The 23,812-nt window shown below is 45.9% G+C and overlaps 1 pseudogene; it reads right to left on the reverse strand.

Annotated features, from left to right (window-relative positions):
• Positions 1–15,698: 15,698 nt before the first annotated feature.
• Positions 15,699–16,259, reverse strand: LOC142559360 (programmed cell death protein 6 pseudogene; annotated as a pseudogene).
• Between the last annotated feature and the right edge of the window lie 7,553 nt (positions 16,260–23,812).

The following is a 23,812-nucleotide window of genomic DNA, read 5'->3' on the forward strand; positions in this document are numbered from 1 at the left end:
CTACGAGGGGTGGGTAGGGAGGGGAACGCGTTCTATTCCGAAAAGCCGTTTCTCCCCGAACCGCTGCATCTTGAAAGCCATCTGCGACGAGGACAAGGTGCGCCGTCGCTCGGCGTGGCGGGGTGTTGGAACCTACTCCGGCAGGTGCGGGCGATTCCGCGTGCCCGGGTCGGTATGAACGCGATAGCGTTACGGAGCGTGTTGCAGAAACTCAGGCGTCGGCGACCGACGTCGGGCATCGTTCCGGGAAAAAGATTTTCGAACCGCTCATGCTCAGGTTATCCATGTGACGCAAGGAATTTTCAGATAATTTAATTTCTCAAGCTAAAATACGTGAAAAAATTGTAGACTACGACATATACACAACCCACAGACATAGTAGATCTCGTATTGTAATTTGACAGTACGAGAAAATATAGTTCCGTTAACTCGAAGGAAACCTTTATCCGGCGTTTGTACCATTCACAGACCCACCGCGGCGTCCGCCATTTGCGCACGCCGGCGCATGGGTGTCTCGGGGTCCACGGAGTGGCGCGCCCTGTTCCTGGCAATACCTCCAGCTGGTGCTCGCCTACGCCGCATCGCGGCACACACAAGAGGCCATGTTTCTACCACGAAACCTGCCTTCGTGCATAGAGTTCGTGGCCAGCAGTTCTCGGTAAGCATTACGGTTACATAAGGTCCAGTTGCCGGCATGCGTGACAAACAGTCGGGACCTTTGAATGCTATCGGGATTTACTCTTAAAGGGCCTCTGAAACGGTTCATACAATTTTTGTGGACGCGTAGGGTACAGCTATAGCTAACTATTCGCGCGATAATTTGTGTGAAACATGTCATATTAAGAGAGCTACGGACGATTACTAGTTACCCTTCTCCATAGCCATGCATTTTCTTCTCAACTCGTTCGCCGAGTGATCGGGGCTAAGCTCCGCCTTCACTCGCTCTGCGTCATGTTGGCACTACGTGTTGTCGACTTCCGCATCTCTAGGAGCGAACGCACGAAGCCTCTCGAAACTCTCCGCCAGCTGCTTGGCAGTCGACCCGAAGCGAGAGCTGTCGAAGCAGCGTGCGTTGCGAGCATTCTGTAGCAGCGCCGAACGTGTCTGGAATTCCGGTAAACACAGATGAGCTGATCATTTCGACGGATGGCTAGAGGCATAAACACAGGCTGATGAAGGAACTTTAGCGTAGACGTATGTGAGTGGCCTGATCGGTCTGCACGGTCCAGTGAACCTGCTGGCGCAGAGCTTAACCAGCCAAACAAAGCGCTAATTTGGTCTAACCAAGTGTAAATTGTTTTAAACCTTTGCAAAAACAAGGTGTTGACCATTACCCTCCTGCGAAAAATTCACACCAACAGCAAAGAAGAATACATTTCTTTACTGCTACTGCATGTGGTTGAGCTCTGTGCGATCAGGTGGCTGCACCGCGCCGACCGTTCACATTTGCGCTTCTGCTCATCCCGTGAAGCGACACGGTCAAACGGCCAGGCCCTGTCTCCTTGCGCTTGCTTTTACCCTAACACTGCACTCGCGAAGCGCTATTGCGTAAGTAATCTTCCGGTGTAAAGCGACGGCCGCAAACGCGTAAATCCTGGCGCCGATGGGATAGTCGCAGTGAGGTGCGCTGCAGCCAGACCGCTCGTCCGCTCCCTTGCAGAGGGACGCGATGTCGCAGCTTGACATATTGACAGTCAATACGTTAGCAGTTCACAACGTAAAAAAGTCGTATCATAGTGCTCGCGAAAAGACTGAGACCCACTCTGACCGTGGAGCCCTCGTCAAAATGGAGCACGTTGTATCACAAGCAGACGACGCTTGGGGTGTGCCGGAAGTGCTTAGGTGTAATGTGACATTGTTCTCCTACATTCTTTCTGTTACTTTCTTTTTATGGAAAGTAATTACCTAACATTCCGACTATTAGAAAAATCATTTGCTCATCATAAAGGTTGAAAAATTATCGATGACGCGTTCTGGGCAGCCAATCGGATAGCCCGCCCTACTGACGTCAATTGGGTGATTTACGTTATATGGGTAGGGGCGTTATATGGGTAGTTCCGCTGAGTAGTATGCTACGATCGGCAGCGATCTACATTTTTAAAACTTTATAATAATCTACACGCTTTACGTGGAGCACTTAGATGCGTCAATTAATTATCCGAAGGACCTACTCTAACGACTCACTACGTTTGTACAAAATCGTCAACATCGTTTCACGGTCCCTTTAAAGGCGGAGCTTAAGCGTCCTCCAATTTTTTTTTTGAGAGCCATCTGCGACGCGACGGAGTGGGCCATGCGCTGTGTTTTCGTGGCTTATTGTGAATTCCAATGTAAGATTCGGAGCATTTCCGGTAGTAGTTTTCCGGCTCCTTGCAGAGCAAGTCTATTCCATTGGGAGACTGAGAGTGTCTTCCGTATCTTTCATTGGCGGATTGGGAATAGCTCGGGCACTCCATCTACTACACGGAGCAGCGCTTTCTACTAGGCAAAAATTGACAGGGTGTACCGGAAATCGGTATATTTCAGGCCAACCACAGCCAACGTACCACTATGGCGCGCGTGCCCGTGAACGCAAATCGCAGTCTCTATGGAGCAATGAGTGGTGCTGCACATCGTAAACTTGCGCTTCTTCTACTTACGGAAAGCGATGATTCATCTATGTCAAGTTTCGAATCAATTAGCGTGACTCATGTAACGAAAAAGCTTCGGAAGGTAGTGTATTCAAGCAAGCTTTTGGCATGTTGCGGCAAGCGACAGAAGTTGCGTGTTTTGTCGATGACCTCCTTTTCTGAAGTTTGCATTTAAGAAGGTTTTACTTCTGTTCATGAAACGTAGTTCCGAAGGCACTTTAGGCTGTCTAGATGTGTTGCCACCGAACTGATTGCGGGTTTCGCTGCGTTTCCGATATTTCTGACACACAATCACGGTAGACAAGAGAAGCAGCCACACATGCGGTGTGACTTCCATTGGAGCGCTGGAAGCTAGAAAAACACGAAATTTCTAAACACAATGCGCACTCGAGTTCAAGCCGAAAAGAAAAAACGCAAGGAACGCTGGGCGGTTGTGCGCCAGCGCCACCTGCCAATGGCCATGGGGGGAACGCCTGTGTTTCAATCACAGGTTATTATTCTGTTGCCCTGCGCAGTAGCGGAGTGTTCCAGCAGAGTTCGTGGGTGACTCCGAACCTGGCAGTGGAATACACTGTTAATTCGCGCGGATGCGAGAGGCAGCGCGAAGGCAAATTCGCTCGCTGCAGCTGCCGCGCTTCATCACTCCAGTGTTTTGACAGCGAGCTTCCGCGGGCATCGAGTGAGATGTGTTCATATTCGCGCTGTGCGCACGTAACAGCACCGCTTGTTAATTTAGTCACTATGACTATGTTAAGGTAGCATGTCTCATGCCAGCAATTGAATGTAGAACGCAACGGCGCTTCATAGTGAGGTCGAATGAACATGCATTTTCGCTGTGAATAGTGGCAGATAGGACTGCAAAGAAAGCTGATTTCTGAAGCGCTTTGACTAGCTCACAACCCCATCCAAAAATTCCATTTAAAGTTTCAGGTTCAAAATGCAGATATGCCCCCTAGGTAAGCAGTAGCATGGATTTATTTATTTATTTATTTATTGAATTTATTTATTTATTTATTTACTGAATTTATTTGGTTTACACCTTATAGTAATGACTACGCAACTGAAGATGCCAATGACAGAGTGTATAAGCGCAACTAAACGAAGACGTAGAAAGAAACAGATACACAGGGTGAGCGCTTTTTGAATCTGTTTCTTTCTACGTCCTCATTCAGTCGCGCTTATACACTGTATCGTGGATTCTAACCAACTAGCCCGCCAACGCGTTCTTACCTAAGGGTCGGTGGGGATGTAATTAATCACAGCCTCATGATGTTACGTTCTAAGAAAATGAGTTTTTCTTCCATAGCAATGCATCGCTTTTAGCTGGGCCATTCGAATTACATAAAAAGTCAAATCAACCGCAGTGTAATTAATGAAATCCGCTGTACTGCCATAAAAAAGCTAGTTACAAGGCTACGTATTAGTTACTAAACACACTGCGCAATACAAAAAAGGGAAATACCCAGTATTTGATGTCTCACGGTTACACTTCCCAGTCCTTTTTTTTTCACGTTTTTTAGCTGAGTTTGCAGGTAAACAGTGCGCTTCTCTTACGTTTCTGCAGACCTTAAAAGAGTACTGACAATATACGTCTGAGTCTTTGTTTTCTAAATTCAATGAACATCCGGTGTCTCGAAAGTCCAGAAAAAAAATACGTTCATGCTTAACCGCACCGTAAATAATTTATCATAATAGCTTTTGTATAGTTAGTTGTGATTTCGTTATCGAGGAGGGTATTGTTCTTTGCCGTCTTGAAGCAGTATGTGATCACGTGGGAGCGGAACACTGCGACGTCTTGACACTTGTTCAAAGAGAGAGAGAGAGAGAAAGGCAAAGACAGGGAGGTTAACCAGAGATTATCTCCGGTTGGCTACCCTGTACTGGGGGAGGGGCAAGGGGATGCAATAGATGAGAAAGAAAGAAGGATAAAAAAAGGGAAACAAACCTAAGCACACACACGCACGTACACACGAACTATTTGTGTGGGCACTGTCACGCAGCCAGCGAAGGCGTTCCTCGTCTTAAGTAGTGTCATCGTACAGTCCTACGTCACACAGTATACAGTCACAATTTGTCAGAAAGTCCCGTGTCTTTCAAGTATCGCAGCAGCGCCTTTATAGCGGATCGCGCTGATGTTCGCGTAGGCCAGGTTCAAGCTCGCACATAAACCTATATGCTGCTTCTCATTGTAAGAGCCGCTGCAGCAGCACAGCAGACGACGAGCGAACCGTAGCGAGTGGGAAATGACGCAATGTTCTGCTGTCAGGTGATCACATGCTGCTTCAACCCTTCACAAGAAAGCAGCGACGAAGCCAAATGTGGCTGTAGAAAAGCTGTATTATGGTATTATTTACGGTGGTGTGACGGGTGAAATATTGTTTTGTTTAGGTGTTTAGGACCTTCATTTAACACACACACGCACACAAGCAAAAAGAATAGTTGGAAATGGCATTTTAGTACCCGTTAACCGATGGACGATGGACTGGCCTTGCATGTGTGTACCGCCACGATGGTGTGAAAATGCCTGCAGCGTCTATACAGGTTGCTTTATTTTAATGTTCAGAGATTTTTTTACATATAGGCCGTGGCGTTTAGCACAAGGTTACTTATTTAGCTCGAATATTCAAAGAGGTATACTTTATATACGCTAGAAATCAATGTCCATAATTGACTAATTACCTCTTCTACTAATTAACTCAGGCACATGTTGGAATATCCAAATTGAAGTCACTGATTCAAATATACGACGAAGTCAAAGGCATATCCACTTCGAAAGAGTTTTGAAACTGTACCATTTCGAGGTAGGTGCAGTCAAACTTGTCCAACAAATGCACTGTTCGATTTGCGTTTTTAACAAGCTGCATTTTTACACATTGAGGCTGAAATGTTAATGGAGCACCAATGCATTTCGTCGCAGATTTTGGGAGCGCATATCTTGAAACTGGTGTCATCCTCAGAATACCTTCTAAGTGGATATGACTTTAACAGTTACCGATAAAATTCGTAAATTGCAATATGTAGTGTAAACAAAGTAATTAGTTCCAGAGTAATTAGCAACACTTCTTTAATTAGTCCAATATTCTGTCATTTTTGTACAAATAATATCTACCTCTCAGACTAATCTAGCTCAAGCAGCGAAATTCTGCTACATTTCAGGGCTGTTCTTTTTAAAAAGTTCTCCTAAACATAAAATGAAACACCCCGTATAATGGCTATCGCAATAAACATTGTGCGATTTAAGGACCCGTAACTGCACAATGAGTTTGGAAGGGCGCTATATTCGAGAATTTTGGCATTACGGGGCTCTTTTGTGTGCAAGCTAAATGTAAGCATACTAGCGTTTTTTTTTTCATTTCGCCGCCATAGAAATGATGCCGCTGCAAATGAAAATCAAATCCGCTGCCTAACGGCCAGCAGCTGCACGCGCAGTACCATTGTACGGCATTGAACGGGTAACGTGCACATCGTGAACGAAACGGCGCCTCTTGCCGAAGTGTGCTACGCCATCGAAACGTTCACGATGCGAAATATGTGCTACACTTGCCTTGGTACAAATCGGCGGGGTGTCGATTAATGTCTCACCCTCGGTGCCCAGATCAGCCGCCAAAGCTGATTCGTTGCTCGCTGCGCCCCTCCCCGGAGAGATGAGACCTCCCGTGAGGCTACTGCACTTTGGGTGAAGCTCGCCTCTAACGCCGCCTGCTTTTGGTTCACAAGATGGCCGGAGTTCTCGCTGGCAAAATTTGCGCTCGCGACCTCGCTGATCACAGACCGGGTCCAAGGGCCCCAGCTTCCGAAGCGCCGACAGCCGCACCGCAGCCCGACGGGTCAGCGGGGTTCCTGGTTGGCCGTCCGGTCCCAACAGTGTGGAGAGCAGACATTTCAAGAGAAATTGGAACATCGGGACTGCTAGCGACACCATATTTGGGCTTCTTCTGTCTTGTCCTCTTGCAGTTGGTTGGGTAGTTTACAGGCCCCAGGTGATAAGGCACAACCCACTATTGTGCAATGCCATGATAGCTGGGAAAAAAGGAAAATTAAACGGAATTTAAATTAAAAGAAGCAATAAATTATAATATTTGTATACACTATTGCAATATTGGTTGCGCACTCATGCTGTTATATTGAGCATGGAAAGCATCCGGACCGTTTCTCTTTCGCCGACGCCACTTTCTTCCCTTCCTTTGTCTGGCCTTCCCGGCATGGTTATTGCACCATATATGACGCCATTCCTTGCTTCGGCCGGTACTCCTATGGTACCCTGGCTGACTTTGAAACGTTCTTATGACACATTTCTACAAGCAACCGCAGGTGAGTCTTTACTGGATTACAGCAAAGAGGCCGTTCTACTAGCCAACTTAGGCTTCGAGGGGCATCGTTTGTTCTACGACCTCACGTCGCAAGCAGACCCGGGTACTACTAGTTTTCAAGACGTATTACGCATCTTCAATGGACATTATCAAGACAGTACTAATCTTTAGGTACATCCCATTACCTACCGGGATCGCAAACAGCAGCCAGGAGAAAGTTTCCAAGATTTCATCAACGCGATGCATCGGCTGGCACGTGCACGCGATTTTGGCGCTGGCCTCATGAGTCGCTGAATGACCAATTTTTGCAATGCGTCGTACCTGCAAGATTCAGCGAAATCCTTCTTTATGAAGGAACTTCGCTGACGCTACGGAAAGCTGAAAAGATTGGGCGAAACGTCGAGCAAGTTCACAAAGAACTTTAGCTATTCAATGGTTCTCCCTGCATCACGTGTCTCTGCAGCGTGTCTCTGCACCATTGACTTCCTCGCCCGGGTATTCAAGGTAGTGGTCCTCGCCAACCTCCTTGATCAACCAGACTGGTTCGAGATGGCCCCCGACAACATGGCGGGAAGCGGCGATCTGGGACAGCCGGCCAACATGGCACCCGACGGGAATTTCACAAAGCGAGTCAAGAAGCAAGAGTCCATTATGGCGCCCTGTCCCTTTCTCTTCTCTTGTGTGTGTCCGTTTATTTGGCGTCCTTATATTTTATAATGAACAGCTGCGAACTAGCCCAACAAGAAGTGCTTTTAAGTGGATCAACGCAGCACATAGCATATGACCCAGGCTGCCCGGACAAACACGTTAACGGCCGTGATTGCAAGGAAGTGTAAAATTACGCTGCAGTTTGTCGTTCACAGAACCGATGCATTGAGTGGCTCTTGCAAAAGCTCAGCTCGTTTCCTCTTCTGCTGAAAGAGAGTCAGTAAGTACAGTTTCCCGTGCTAACAATGCAACAACCGAATTGCCGTCTGGCCATAATTTATGCCGAAGTCCTCAGTGCAAGTACATGACTCAAGTTTCTCGTCGATAAGGAAGCTACGGTCTCTTTGATGAACAGCGCCACCTACAAAGAACATTTCAAGGGCTTTCCCGAGTACGCCTTGAGGATCTGACTCGGAACTCTCAGCAAGAAATGGCGCGTTTGGGACATTTCGCCCTGGAAGGTAAATACCGCAATACGTCTGCAGTAGTTACATTCCACGCCACGGAGGAGGGCATTTCTCTTCTGCGCCTAGACGCCATTTAAGCCCTGTGCATCGATATTCAAGGATATTCACTCACTCGTCGTCAAGTGTCAGGAATTCCGGCTGACCAGGCTGTCGAATCATCGTCTCTACCGCAGAATGCCCCAGCAGGATTAACTGATATCTTCTGGCGACAACCTTGTAAACAGCTTCATTCATGAAGTTCGTCTATGAGCTTCTGTGTAACCAGCTCGTGCAAAACTTCGTCCTCTAACCCTGGTTCTCCGCCATCATGTTCGAACTGACCTGCAAAGACCGCAAGCAGCTGACGTCATTGACGCGTATCAGCGTTCGAGTAGATTTACCTGCTCATCGGGGCTCAGAAAATTACAATTCTATTCGGCTTTCTTTCCATCTCCGAGAACCAAACAAGGTCATTGTGGTCAACGCATATCCACTACCAAGAGCTTATGAACTGTCTAATCGACTTGCTGATGCTCCTGTGTTCCGTCTTACTCATACAGGTTCTGCTGCACACTCTATTTCTCCCTCCTGTTTCACCCCTACAACCAGGTTCATCCACTGCGAAAGAATCTCCTGATCTTTCATCCGACACTCTGTCCCAGCACATGGCTCCTGGAGGAGCTCAGGAGACCGACACAGAACATTCCAGCTCATCCATGACTATTGAGTCTTCTAGTCTGTTTTATTTTAGACGAGTCATACAGGCCAGCCGGCCATGGTCCTTCGGCATCTAATGAGTGGCCGATACCCCAGTCGCTCAGGTGCTACCGTCGTTGGTAGTGTCGGATTCATGGAATCCGAGAGGCGGACAAGGCAGGACCGGTAGCGTAGGTTATTAGCATGGCGCTGCCACAGGGATGTCTTAGTGCGAAATCAGGACTGGCCGCTGGTTCTCGTAGAAGCCCAGAAATGGCAGAATTCCCTGTTCTTTAAGAAGACCGTCTTGCAGCTCACGACTTGTGTGGAGATAGCGCGAATGTGATAGCGCAAAACTCACGTTGTGGACGTAGAAGTGATTCTCGAGCTGAAGAAACAAGAAGACACAGCTGCACCTGCAAAATTTTGGTAGAGCTTGCACCTGCAGAAGTTGCCAGCACAGGGGCACTATAACGTAAAACTATTCCAAACTTTTCTATTCCAATTCTGCAATCAGCCCTCCGCGATTGGACAAAAACTTTTTTGCACCACCACTACTTCCCCTGCCTGTCACGCGACGTCACGAAAACTACGATAGCTCCCCATCTAATATGACATGTACACGCTGATTATGCATGATCTGATCGAAAAAAGAAAAATAGTTATTTCTAATTCGACGTCTTTTCGTCATTAGCCCCCGGCTATTAGTCAGAAGTTTTCCGGCTGCACCCACTTCACCTGCCTCTCACGCTACGTCACAAAACCGCAAGAACTCACCGCGTCAAAGTGACGTGTACGCATTAAAGATGCATTAATATGCCGAACAAAATGAATTTTCTCCTCAATAGCCGCAGGCTGCCCCGGTCTGAAAGGAATAAATGATGGCTGCCGCCGATCACTCAGGCACTGGGGAGTCGCACCTGCCAGAGAGCATGGGTTTATTTGCGTAAGATAAAACTTCTTTCGTGGCAGTGTAACATTTTCGAGCACTTTTGGCACGTTTACGACCTGACTCTGCCAAGTCGTAATTGCTGAGGATCCGTTTTAGCGTCATTCTTAAGCTTCCGTTGCATGCCGCCGCGATTTTCGAGACAGCCACCGCAAGCTAAGTAAGCAAAAGCGGACCAATCGCAGACGCCGGCTCCACCTTCTTCATCCGGTTATCGACTTTCAGTGCAGTGGCTCGGCCCCATCGACACCCTCTCCACTTGAACGTGCTACTCGCCTCTTGTCAGCCAATTAGATAACACAAGCCGCTCAGTGTAGGCAATGCTATTCGTTTTTCGAGCAAACAAAAGTGACCTCCTATGAACGAGGATAGCGTTTGATTGGTCCCTTTAGACAACCCTGTGGGTGACCGCCTGATGCTTGCGTCGGCAGTTACGCAAATTTGACGTCAGGAGATTGGAATAAAAACATATTGGAATGGTTTTACGTTATAGGGGCCCAGAACATCGCAAGACTCACCTGCTGCTGCGTGCGGCGAAATATCGAGCGCCGGTAGCATCATGGTTGTGGTCGCTGAAGGCATGGCCAAGGTTGTCCTTGTGGCGTCACCGTGCCTGCGAGAGTTAAATTTGCGCCTAGTGGAGCCCGCAGCAGAACCTCTGAATCGGTGATGATTGAGGTGTCCAAACGCAGGAGAGCGGCTGGATGGAGAGTAGCTTGAAGCTGTTGCGTTTGGCACAGTGAATTTTTTGGAAAGAGTTGTCGCGCAGCTTCCTTTGAGATAGGAAGCAGGCTCACGTACCGAGTAGAGGCTTGAGGCTGAGGACCGTGCGGGCTGACAATCGGTGCGGGTGGTAGCATGCGATGTAGAAATAATAAGACGCGGAAGGACGCGACGGTTCAAATGGCGAGAGCTGTTGTGACTGAGCGCCAGAGGTGCCGTATTAATCAAGGATGGCTGCCCGCAAGTCCTCGTAGAAGTCAGGGCAGGGGGTGACAGCCGGAACCTGGAAAGCAGCCGAAGCCTGGAACCTTGTTCAGAAGTGAGTGGCTGCCCAGGTGGATGAGCCAGGGGTCGATCATGTTGATGGAGAATTCCCGGACATTGTATAACCGTGGGACCGCTGGACCACCCGATACCATGTACCTCTAGCCTTGTTAGAGTCGGTGCGATGGCTTTGGCGTGGCTGGGCTCGGCCATCGGTTGGCAACAATTTTTGGGAGGCTTCGTGAAGAGGTAGGCACCGTAGCTACGGTTTATTTAGGCTGGCCAGCTAAGGTGCCGTGGGATCTCGGAACGTACCGAGAGAACAGCCACTCTGGTTGAACCCCACAGCGTGTTCTAACCTCGTGCTACATGTACGTTAGCTGTCTCCTTGGAGGCGAGTCGCGCTGCTAAAATTCCTTCCCCGTTACCTGTACTAGTCCTTCTTACATGTGAATGAAGTAAGGAAATCGCAGCACGGCTTAATTACTATGTCTCAAAATAGGGTTACTGTCCTGATTTGTTTGAAAACATTTATTCACACTTTGCTATATTAACAGTATTTACGACACCCGCATCCTTTACTGTCTTGAAAAGAAAAGCACAACAAAGGCTTGACGATGTCTCATGACACATTCAAAACAATATGCCATGCATCCGTGCTACTGACAAATTCATGAGTTACTGGTGCAATCGTTCAGGTTCCTTCTATTATCGTTAGAGCAACGTTGCTGCATTCAGCATTTCATGAACTTGAACTGAACACAGGTTCCTACTTCTTCCTATGCTCTACACAGGTTCAAACCCTTCTCATACGAATTCAGCTCTTATGTCAAACATACATTTTTACACACGTGTTAGGAAAACAATATCCCTCCAAAGGGGAGATTTCCTGCAGCAAGCGCGTGCAGCACGCCCACATTCAGGTCATCTCCGCTGAATGACCTCATACTATTTCGGCTCTTTACGCGAAGGAATCTTTTTTCAAGACAGTTAGGTTAAGTAGTATCCTTACAAAGGGGATTTCTCGGAACAGTCGAGCAGCTTAAACGTTCAGTACGCATGCCACGAACTCCAATACGGTCAAGGACCGTCATTCTCGGCCCATGCTCAGAACGAATGAGCCGCGCACCCTTGTTATGGGGCGCGGGTAGACGGATGTTCGCATTGTCTTTCTTTGGCGTTCAGTGTTTCTATATTCCACGAATTTGTACGCAAAGTTGTCATTCCACCAAGGAAGCAAGGCTCGCTTCCTTGTTTTACCATGTCGGGTACAATTAGGTCGTACATAAGATTGCATCCTGCCATTATGTAAACAACGTTGTGTGCAATATTTAAAGGATTCATTTTCTATGCTGTTGCATTTATGCTTTCTATTCGAAAGAAATAGGAAACCAACGATATCAAAGATATATTTGCCGCTACTATTTCGTGGCGTTCCAAATTATCTCTTTTAGTTCTGTCCTTCGTGTTTGGACCACATGAATACTGCAGTATCGAGTATATAAATAAACAAATCAATATCTCTGAAAACGTTTGCCTTGGACATGTCTGTAAAATGTAGAAGTACCAGCAGTTGCGAAAAAAAAACTCATGTCAGTGATAGGTAATTGCACTCACTTTTCTAATGTATAAGGATGTCCATAGTATTGACGTGTGTACGTATTTATCTTCATCGGGTGATCATGTTCAACTTTCTAACAAATGTTATCGCTCAGCACAAGACCCGCCTGCACGTATCTGATGTTTCTGGAATGTTATCGATTGCCCTCTCCACTGTCTGTTGTCACCAAACCTTGCGAAATCTGATTGCACGTAAGCGCGTCGTGAATTGTGTAGAACTTTCCGGAACACATCCGGGCACCAGCGTTTGATCTGGAACATTCCATGACTCAGGTATAAAAGGCGATGCGCTAGACCCGCCGATAAGATTTAGACGAACGTCGACCGTGTTCGCCACTCTCGTCATTTGTTAGGAGTATCTCTAAGTGAGATCATTCATTTAAACCGTTAAGGCAAATGCATCAAAAATTTAAAAAAAGAATAACTGGCATTTGCAAGACTCGGCCACCACCTAATTTAGATGAAGTGAAAGCTACTTCGTGTTCTACTTCCCTGGCCATTGTACAACATGATCTGGAGAAATTGTAGAGCTACCTCTCTGAGAATGGCAATGAAATAGACCATATAGCTGTGGAGGTTACCTCATCGAGGATACTTCCCTCGTAGCCGAACATTTCAAATATTACTGTCACTCGATATTCTCAAACTTGGACCAGGACATGAAATTCACAGTAACTCCCTTGGAGTAACTCCTATTTTATAACATTCGAAGGCCTGTCTTCGCAGTGCTTCTGAACATTAAAGACTAACAAATTGATGGGACCTAATAAAATAACTAACGCCTTTTCACGCTATAATACCGGACCATTCGCACACATCTTGATAATTCTCTGTTGTAAACATTCACGAAATGCTTTCTTTTTGGAATTTATGACAAATTGCGCCGTACCTTATTTCAGGAAATCCAGTTGTTTAAACGTTTAAATCCACGGTTTGGTGTGTTGCGACACCACGTACTCGAGCACATGAGGGTTGGACCCTCCCGCGTGTAGCCGTGTTGGGCTTAGCCTTGTCCGGGGAAAATGCAATTATGGGGGCTGAGCCGATGCCGAGCGTTAGGACCTTTATGGCCCCTCGGCCGAGGCAACACACTTATGTGGTCTCTGCTTCACCTAGGTGGCACCCTCGGACTGACTCACCCGGGGAAATCGGTAGTTGCGTTTTCCCACCCTCCTCTTCTATCTTCGTCTTTTTCTGTCGCTTTAAATGTATCCTGTCTTCTTCTCACTTCTGAATTTCTGGTGCTCCAGGAAGCTAGGGTTAACCTTGTGTGAAATAACCAACCTTGGTTATATCATATTTGGCTATAGTGGTTGTGTACAGCTGGTATTGGCAGGCTTTGTTTATTCACAATGCCTGTCGCGTCCCCTTGTTAGGCTCCGCGGTTGCATCTGGCAGCACCGCCAAAATCACTCCAATTTGCATAGCTTTCTCGATATCCAGACTCCTTGATTGCCCTTTCACGAAAAGAAGGCGCACCGTTGAATGATTTGACTCTTTACTAAGGCCACTGAAATTTTTGCAAATTTCCACGTGATTCAGAGTGAATCCCGTGACAAGACCGTAAGAACAGTATCACCTTTTATTGTCGCAAAATGCCTGACTGACACTTTAGGTCATGGATACAAAGTCAAGGAAATAGCCAGGAGGAACATTCTCCTTGAAGACCTTTATAAATCTCACTATGAAACTCTGTCAAAACTCATCTGGTTTGGTGACACCCTAATTTCTGTATGCACTCATCTTTAAATGAATATTACACGACGGTTAGTAGCAGATCAGTACCTGCTGGGATTGACTGGCACAGAGCTCCTAGAATGTTCGAAAGAGCAAACTGTCACCATTGTGCAGCGAATTAAGATCCTACGAGGCGACGAGGAAATTTCGACAAAACACGTCATGCTTACCTTTTGTCTAAGTACGCTCCTCAATTACATCGAAACAGGTTACATCAAAATAATTGAGAGACCGTACATTTCGAAGCATCGACGCTGTTCTAAGTGCCAAAGATTCGGTGAAGGCTCTCAGAGACTAGAATGGCATGAAGATGGCGAGACAACAGTGGTATGATGAAGCTGGAATGACAATTATGCAAGAAATAGAAAGGGCATCACGATGACGATAAAATCACGATAGCATGACGAAGGCTGCATGACGACATCGTAATAACTGCGACAGCATGTCCACAAATGAACAACCCTGACGGCATGACGGTGTGTGTATGTCCCAATCCCGACAGTCGATCCAGGAAGAACGAATGACGAATATGTAATGACGAAAGATGTTATGACTACGACGTCATGCCAATGGCATGGCAATTATGAAATGAGGATGATGGTGTGACGATGAAGGCGAGACGATAATTGGATGAAGCTTGAACGACGTCGCTGGAACGACTAGGATGCGATCACGACGATGGTAAGACTATGAATACTCTCAACTTTGTCATGACAATGGCATCACAATCACAATGGATTGGCTACCGCATGAGTGCCGCGGCGTGACGACGATGGAATAAACACGACGGAATGACGACGTGACGATGGTGGCATGTCGACGATGAACTCACAACGTGGGGAAATTACTGAATGAAGGCGGCGGAGCAATGCCGACAAAATGACAACGAATGAATTATTACAATGCAACAAAAGTGAAATGACGACTCAATGAGAACACGGCATGACCTTTATTTTTGTGTTAAAGCTCCCGTCTGCGCTAGCTTACATACATCACCTGATAGTCTGGGCCGCGTCGTTTAGAAATACCTTCTGTGTCAGTCCGCATTGGCCATTATGCTCAGTACCGAATAATCCTGTAAGAGAGTACGCTCACATAGATATCCACAAATATATCGGCCGAGATACTGACAGAGAGATACTACCCTTCCTGTCAACCCAGGAAGGGTAGAAAAATGAAGGTTCGCTTTATTATAACTTAAAAAGAGATAGAAAGCTGCTGAACGCGAGTATTAAATTGCTAATGGCCAGTGACTTGTCATGACTGACCAATGATAAATGCAAAGGAAGTCGTTTTGCACAATGATTTAGTTTGGAGCCCTCCAAATTTTAATTTTAAGCACAGGTGTACTATGCAGCTCTAAGCGGAGGCATTATTTGTAAAGTAATTATGACGTCTTCTAGATTAAGTCTTCCTAGAAGTACTATTTGAGGTGCAATGAAAAATTCCGGTATCGCTGGGCGGCAGATTAATAAATGGCAGCAGGTAGGTTAGCTTGTTATACAATTATTTGACCAAATCTTGTATGGCAACAAAAACCATGGGGAAAACGACTTATCGTCACAGATCAGGTGAGAATTTTGAGCAAAGCTCAATGAACAAGATCGATTCAAGTTCATGACACTAAAACGTTAAGGCCAAGCTTCAAGAAATCTTCATAGCTTATCGTGATAAAACCGTCTCGATCGGTGTCGTAGCTCTTGAAGGCGTTCGTGATGGTCTGCAGAGTAATGCAACACAGGATGTAGTCATCAAAGTTAATGGATCCTTTCCTTTCACGGTCATATTTCCTGAGCAGAAGATCCATTGCTTCTCCGCTCAGACGGTAGCCGAAGGTGGTGAGCGCGTCGCGAAGTTCATTCCTGTCGATGGAGCCTGAGCAGTCTTTGTCGAAGTCTTTGAAGCACCGGAGCCAGTCGTCGATGTACTTCCAAAGAGACACGAACTCGTCGAAGCTCACCGTGCCCACACGGCTGCGGTCGAAGATGTTTATCATCATGCGCACCGTTTCGGTATTGAAGGGCTTCCAGCTGCCGCTGGACAGACATTGCTGCAGCTCGACAGCGTCTACGCGACCACTTCTGTCCTTGTCGACATTGTAGAAAATGTGGCGCAGGTAGTTGACGTCCGCTCTTTGCGGCTGACTCTGGGTCGAGTCATAGGAACGGATCGACATCGATGCCTGCTGAATAGATTCTCTTGTAGAGCTGTCCCACCTTTTTGAGGTTCTGAGACGAGTCCCTCACGAAGCCGCAGTTCGAGGGAAAAGAACGTCGGAGTGCGATGGAGTTCAACAGCCGTCAGTTTTGCATGTCAGGGGCCGAATGGCCGTACCAATTATGAGGGCAATGATGACGCCCTGCCGTGGCCCACCCCCACTGCTTGGGAAAGGCTGTGGAGATAGGCATTCGGCTGATCCTAGTAAAAAAAGGAAGGTGAACGACAGTTTGAAGTGAACTGACCATTATAGAAAGAAAGGAATGCGTAAAACGGCACTGAGCCTAGGCGCGTTATATGCCGCCCATGCGGCTCGTTTAGATCAATCGGAGGCAACTGTATTGTTACGAACAAGAGGCTATGGGCAATCTTTGATTGTTACTTCAGTGGATACTGGGACCATAGACGGATGGTGGCGTCGAAAAGAGAGCGTTCAAGAAAGTAAAATACGTTTTGTGGTTAGTAAGGACATGGGCTGAAAATTCTTCGACAATATTATGGTTTAAGTTGAATTCGCTGTTCATGTTTTTTTTTTTTTCTCGTCTTGAATATGCTCGTGCTCGTGCGTGCACAAGTATCGTTTTTAACGCTAAGCGTTCCTTGCTTGGCCGGGCTTGACATGCCTGCCTGGTTATTGTTAGGTCGTTCGTTAACTCGGTGGATATATTTCTGCATACCTAAACAAAGATGAATTGTTCATCAAATGAAGTACCCGCGAATGACCTGATAATACTCTTAAAATGATGCCAGTTATGCGCACGGTTGCTCTACGTATAAAAAAAAATTTAAAATCCCCCAAGGGAAAACGAATGATATGGGCTCACAGGAATCTGTAAAACACACAGATACGTTACTGGAATAACTTACTGTAATTGACAGTTCTTATTATCGATTATTTTCATTGAATTTGCCATTCAGAATGTGTCACTCGATGGGCTCCGTTGGTGGCCAATCCCCCAAAATGGGCACGTTTCACTAAAGCGCAAAAGTTATAGAATCGTTAAATTCGCTTTATACGTGTCGTACTTTTCCGTGCTGCAAAGGTGATTATTTTGTACACTGGGGCCCTATAACGTAAAACTATTCCAATATGTTTTTATTCCGATCCTCTGACGTCAAAATTGCGTAACCGCCGACGCAAGAATCAGGCGGTGACCCGCAGGGTTGTCTGAACTGACCAACCAAACATTCTCCTCGTTTATAGGCGGTCACTTTTGGTTGCTTTAAAAACGAATAACATTGCCTACAGTGAACGGCTTGTCTTATCTAATTGGTTGACAAGAGCAGAGGAAAACGCTGAAGCGCAGAGGGATTAGATAGGGCCTAGCCAGTGCACTGAAAATTGATAACCGGATTAAGAGGGTGGTGCCGGTGTATGCGTACGGTTCGCTTTCCCTTACTTAGCTTGAGGTGGGTGGTGAAAAATCGCGGCAGCATGCAACGGAAGTTGAAGAATGCCGCTAAAACGGACCCTCAGCAAAGAAGAGTTGGCGGAGCGTGCTCGTAAACATGCCGAAAGTGCTCGAAAGGGTTACAAGGCCTCGCAAAAATTTTATTGTACGCAAATAAACCCATACTCAACCGCATGTGCGAGTAGCCAGTGCCTGAGCGATCGGCAGCCGCCATCTTTTATTCCTTTCGGCACGGGGCAACCTGCGGCTATTCAGAAAAAAAATTCAGTTTTGTTCGGCATATTAATGCATCTTTCGTACGTACACCACTTTGACGCGGTGACTTTTCGCGGTTTTGTGACGTCGCGTGACAGGCAGGTGAAGTGGGTGCCGCCCGAAAACATCTGGCCAGAAGCCGAGGGCTAATGGCGAAAAGGCGTCGAATCAGACATAACTATTTTTCTTTTGTTCAGTCCAATGATGCATAAACAGTATGTACGCGTCATATCAGATGAGGAGCCTTCGCGGTTTTCGTGACGTCACGTGACAGACAGGCGAACTGGTTGTGTTTCAAAAAAGTTTTTGACCAATCGCGGAGGGCTGCTTGCAGAATGGGAATAGAAAAATCTGGAATAGCTTTACGTTATAGCGCCCCTGCACAAGCGCGGCTTGCACTGCCTTCGTGATTGTGACGCCGCTGCATATACGTTTGACGCTATGCATCCGCCTGATTGAGGGTTTGCATTTCGGTATATTTCGTGAAAGATGCATCGCACAAAACCTATACATTTTATGACAATAAAGTTGTTAAATTAGTGTTGGATAAACAAACATTCTATATGATTGCTCGATGAATGTATAGGAGCATCTACGAATCGCCGTTTGTATAAAGCATTCATTCAGCCTGTTTAATAAGCCTTCATATAAATTTCAACATGTGCGTTGGATACGAATAGTTTGAACATTTTTTCTTACTTCCATTGATACTTTTAAGGAAAATTGACAAGTTTCACATAACCTAAATAGAATTGGCCAATGCGGAATGCTTCGAACCTTCACAGCTGTACCCAATAGACCCTATATACCAAATAGACGTTCTTTTGAAATGCAGTAGAAATGTCGAAAAACAAATAAAGTGCGGAAAGTATGGTTTCTTGCACGCTGATCTGCACTGTATTCACGTGACCTCGCGTGAACCTTTCGAACCTTTCGTCGACCTTTCGTCAACCTCGCGCAAATTTTAGTCACTTACGGCTTCAAATAAACAAAAGCTTGACGAGCTTACTATTTATATATCTTCAAATTTCAATCGATATTTTAGAAAATTTATGGAGATACGATATAAAATTTGGGATTATCAGTTTGGAGGTTTTATTTAATTCAAAAGGTGCCTTTTTTGATGCATAAATGGTATGCTTGTCCAGAGTGTCCTTGCAAGGAGCCTTTCAAGGCTTTTATTCAATATTTCATCCGTCTTTTCCACAGAAAGATTAAGCATTTTTAGAGTTTTATTTAATTTTTGTGATGATTTTTATAGGTCAGCATCAATATAAGGAAGTCGGTAAAATTGGCACTTTAATTCGTTATAAAAATGTTTTATAGTTATTCGACGTCTAAATACGGCCTGAAAAACTAAATACGGCCGCCGACAAACTTTTCTTGCCCGGAACAGACCCTAAAGTTTTCCGAATTATCGGGTTATAGGTAAAATGACTTTCAATGGGAAAATTTTTCACCGACGATTGCGATACTCCAATTGTGCAATTTTAGCACAGGTTTACGCGTGTTTTCAGTTCACGATATATTGAGGCACGGCTCCGATCAGGCCACTTATTGGCACAGCCGCGACGCGTGGCGCTATGTATAGACAGCCCACACAGTTGCACTTCCCGGCAACTGAAAGTTGTGCAACCGTAATATTTAACGGGGAAAGCTTGAGGCGAACGCTAACTCCCGAAGGCGAGCTTTCTGGTTCTTTTGTATTTCTCCCGCACGACCAGTGCCACCCTAGCCGCAGATAATGATCATGATGACGATTTAATGCCATCCGCTTTAAAATGTGGTAGTCACAATTAGTCACCTAGCCTGCTTAATTTAATCAGGTAGGCTACACGTTTTTACCTAGCAATTATGTATACGTCTTAATCCTGTTTTCCCTTCAATGTCTATCTTGTACCCTTATGCCTGTAATAGGTCTGGTTGTGTCAATCTCTTCCGTGATTTTTTTTTCACCAATACTGCAAACGTCAGTTGCTTAGCTCGACTGCTGACGGCTTTGAACCCAAGCAATCGTGAAAGGTGTACGTTACCTACGGTTCTCAGTGTGAATTTCTTCGCATTCCCTTAGGATCTGCTGAGTGGTCTCCAGATTTCTGCTTGACTATACACATGCCTCATGTAGTTCGGAATATTTGCACCGGTATATTCTTGTTCTTAGGCAACCGGCCCGTGCCTCAGATAGAAATGCACTGATCTTTGTAATATTGCAAAGATTTGCCCTTCTAATTTCTTTCTTCTCATTCTTTGTAAATGTCCATGGGCCTTTTTGATTCAATTCTTTGGATCGAATCCACGGATGTGCGGGCCATATGATGGTGATTAAAAGTGGCGTAGTCCGCTTCCCTCCTCATGCTTCCGCTGCACTCTCCTTCTCCGCATTCTTCCTCGTCGTGTCTTCGCTCTCGCAGTCTTTCATCCGCGGCTGCGTTCCGGATTCGCTCTTTCATCATCCAATGTGCTAGTTCGCTCGGTTATGCCGAGGTAGGACGCCGAGGCAGGCCGACGTTAAACGCAGGAACGGGTTGCTCGGAACTGCGTTATAAAATAAATTATTTTGTTGAATTTGACACTCGGTGGTGACAGTGTCGCCCGTTTGTATGACGCTGTGAATAAGAACCAAGAACGAGGCGTGTGAAGGCTGCGGCTGTCTGTTGCTTCAACGCTTCTCCGAAACTCGAAATTACACAACCTCCAGCCCTGAAAGGGCGTAAGAGCAGCGCATGAAAACACGGCCCTGATGGCATCTCGGCTGGCCCAGCTTTGCATCTGCCACATGTTTCCCTCAAGACATGGTATACGCAGGAAGCGTATGAGCTCAGCACCGCCGGCAACCATGCACAGCTACGGCCATGCTAGTGGAAGAGACGCATGCTTACCAGTCCATCCTCTAGAGCACCGTTTATCACTTTACCACGCGCTCGCCTCAACGCACCCCTTCATTGCTTGCGCGGGAAGACCGCGTGCATCAAGCCGCTATCCTTTTGGGCACACTCTCGCATGCTTACCCTTGCAGTAATAGCACAAAGCGCGGATGCGATCCTATCACAATTGGACTTGATACGAAACATGACTGCGACGGGGTCTTGCTACCATGCTGCTGTGCTTCAGCGGCCGCTTGCTCTCATGCGACGCGTGATTTGAGAGGTTCGTTCACAAGCAGCCGCATGTTTTGCAGCCATCTGGTGATATGTGTCTGCCGCAGTTTCAATTTATTGTTTCAATATTGCTTCGGGGTGGCAATGAAATTACATTGTATTGAAATCATTTATAAATACATTTCGTTTATTGAGATTAAAAAGAAATGCCGTTCTATTAAAATTCTAAAAATAACTGCTTCGGTACCTTGACGTTTCTTCTTCTTCTTCTTCTTCTTCTTCTTCTTCTTCTTCTTCTTCTTCTTATTATTATTATTATTATTATTATTATTATTATTATTATTATTATTATTATTAACTGTATTTTACATGACCTAATAAATATAACAAAAGCAAGTGTAAATGTCTAAGTTGGCGATCCGGCGCGGGGCGCACATGCCATAGTTTCCGTCGTTGGATTCCGTCGTTCCGATTGCCTATTCAGTCGGTTACTGTCTACCATTTGTTTCCTTTACCAAGGTAGCGTGTGCGCCTAGAAAAAGCTTATTCAGCAAGAGACGATACCAACACTGAGTCACAATCGTGGCACAATTCCACCAGGATGATAACATATACAAAGCACGAAGCAACATTTACACGTCACGTGTTCAAATAAGTGTCCGAGTACTCGTTCACTAACATATAGCATAGACCCACGGAAATGCACATTTAAATATAAACTAATTGTCAAATTATATAAAGTCTTGCTGAATACATACAGTGTACACAACGGTTATGTACAATGATGATTTGACAGCATTAAGGGCTCTATGTGTCAGGAAATCCGCTGTCGGCGACTATGATGATGTCCGTACGCGAAAATTAATCCCGATCTGCGCAGGCCATCGGTGCAGCGCAGAGGCGTTGCTGAAATAATTGAATTTATCAAAGTCAAATGCGTAAAGAAAATTGGTATGGTATGACTGACAGAAAACCTCCAGAAATGATAGTATCAAACTGTAATTGGAATATACGAAGAACATAATCCTGTTCGGGAAAATTCAAACAGAAACCCATTTTCGAGCTTCCGTTTCAGGTCTGTGTTAGTAGGAGCAGCGCGACCCAGAAAGCTCGCATTTGTGCATAGCGTTCGCCGCCAGCGTTTTCAGGAAAATATTTCGGTTATATAAGCTGCAGTTGCCGGGAAGTGCGAGGAGCAGTCAGGGATTGTTGAAGGCTATTGCTTTCTGTTCTCAAAGGTGAAGCTTAAGTGTCCTCAGAAAAGTTTCACTGAGCTGACAATTATCTTTCTACTGAGTGCCACCCTTTTGTTTTATATTCAACTGCTCAAATGTTTTCTTAAGTGCTCATGCTAGTATTATCAAGTTTGGCGCTGCTTTGTTGAGCAACATTCGTACGGTGCCTTGAATTGGCTCAGCTGAATGTTAATCAGCTATTGAAGTAGCTACGTTGTGAACAGTTTCTACTACTCTGGGATGTTGTCTCCTCAAAATTATGAAGAGCGTAGTTTTACTGCTGACTCGTTATTTTATTGCAGCGAAGCAAATCGCATTCTGTTCAAAGTTTCAAAAAGACAGCGCTGTCTTTGTGGTTCTGTTCCTTTCTACGTCCTCGTTGAGCCTCGCTTACACATTCTGTTATTGTTAATTTAGTTGGTATGAGAATGTTCACAAGTTAATTCGGCCGATAAATCTAATATCCTTACTTCTTACAGCTATCTACTAATTTGCTATCGCAATCGGTGCTTCGCTTTTCGGATAGAACTGCCAATTTTTTATCTCCTGTATTTAACGCCTACTGAGTAGATTTACACACATATTGAAGAAGCACTGGCTGTCACACAGGCGGCCGAACGCTTGGAATGTTACTTGCGATGGCTACACTTCCAGTTTGAGGCAAATCACGGGCCGCTCGTTACGCTTCTTGGGAAATAATCGATAGACGTGTTCCCCAACAAGAATTCAAAGGCTCCTCATGATGTTTATGCGGTTTGCTTTCGCCGTCGCCTATGTCCCGAGGAAGCAGATTGTCACGGCTGATCCTATTTCTTGAATCCCTTGTCAGGAAATCAGTGTGGCGTGGGGCCAGTTCTTGCCTGATGAAGTGTCAAGTTGTCTGAAAGATTGCATTGGTGAAGTCTAGCACATTTAAACAAGGTGTAATTGGCACTGCAAGGCGATGCCTAGTGTCAACAGCTTTTGTTCTACTCCAGTAACGGTTGGCCGCGGTTTGCAAATTTCAAGTGTTGGCTGAGGAATTTTTGGCCCTACCAAGCACACCTTACAGAATGTGACGGGCGGCTTATGTATGCACTTCACATAGTCATTCCATAGGAGATGAGGGCGAAGTGCTTGCAGCGTTGCATGAAGCTAATCACGGCGTGGTGAAATGTCGCGCTCTAGCCTGTGAATTGGTCTGGTGGCTGGTGATTACTGAATATTTGCCTAGAATCCGCTTAGCTGAGAGTACAGAGAGTAGAGTGCCCTCTAAAACCACTTCTTTCCCCTCGTAGAAAATAGGAGTCGACCTGTTGTATTTCAACCAGAGGCATTATCTTGTGGCTGGGGGCTACCTTTAGCGCTTTCTGGAGGTCACGTTATTATCCTTAGCCTATTCGGCTGCTGGTATAGACCACCTCAAAACTTCTTTCGCCAAGCATGGCATACCTTTAACGTTGGTGACGGATGACGTTAGGCAAGTTGTGCCTGTGGAATTCAAGGATTTTGCACACGCCTATGGGTTCGCAC

The sequence above is a fragment of the Dermacentor variabilis genome, chromosome 10 (genome assembly GCF_050947875.1).
Source record: "Dermacentor variabilis isolate Ectoservices chromosome 10, ASM5094787v1, whole genome shotgun sequence".
Taxonomy (NCBI): domain Eukaryota; kingdom Metazoa; phylum Arthropoda; class Arachnida; order Ixodida; family Ixodidae; genus Dermacentor; species Dermacentor variabilis.